Source organism: Lissotriton helveticus, chromosome 8 (assembly GCF_964261635.1).
Source record: "Lissotriton helveticus chromosome 8, aLisHel1.1, whole genome shotgun sequence".
NCBI lineage: Eukaryota > Metazoa > Chordata > Amphibia > Caudata > Salamandridae > Lissotriton > Lissotriton helveticus.
This window is the reverse complement of record NC_136069.1, coordinates 146,490,380-146,490,997: the sequence shown is the minus strand read 5'-3', so window position 1 is coordinate 146,490,997 and position 618 is coordinate 146,490,380.

Genomic DNA, 618 nt, shown 5'->3' with positions numbered 1-618 from the left:
CAACAACTACAATAGACGCATAGAGACAATAGTCTACATATATTAGGATGGACATTTGGCACTCGCCTAGCCGATTTTCAAGCCGGCTTAAGGCGGCGGTGGGCGCCATCTTAGGTGTGGCTGGGGGAGCGCTCTAGTCGTGCCGGCCTCCCGCCCTCCTCACACCCTATATAATGTGTGTCTTGACTAGACGGCGCAGCGGGCTGGCGCAGCGGGCGCGCCGTGCACGCACCGAAGCCGCGCCAAAGCCAAGCCCGTCTGCGCCCGTCCGAGCCTGGCCCGAGCCCAGGGCCACCCCCCCTGCCCCTACTGAGACAGTACGTCGCACTTATACTTCGAACGATCTTATGTCCTTAAATAAGACCTTACAGAAGGCCCATGATCATCTAACATGCTTTTATGCAGACCCGATCGCAGGACCTTTTACCTGCACGTTCTGCATCAATAATAGCCGACAAACAACACTACATCAGAAACCTATACAAGCAGCGCTTGTTAACGTCCGCTCCCTTCCATGCCACAAAATAGAGATACTTGAGCTAATCACCTCCCACGCTCTTGACCTCTTATTCCTCACGGAAACATAGGGAGACGAGGCATCAGGCCCGGACTTTAAAG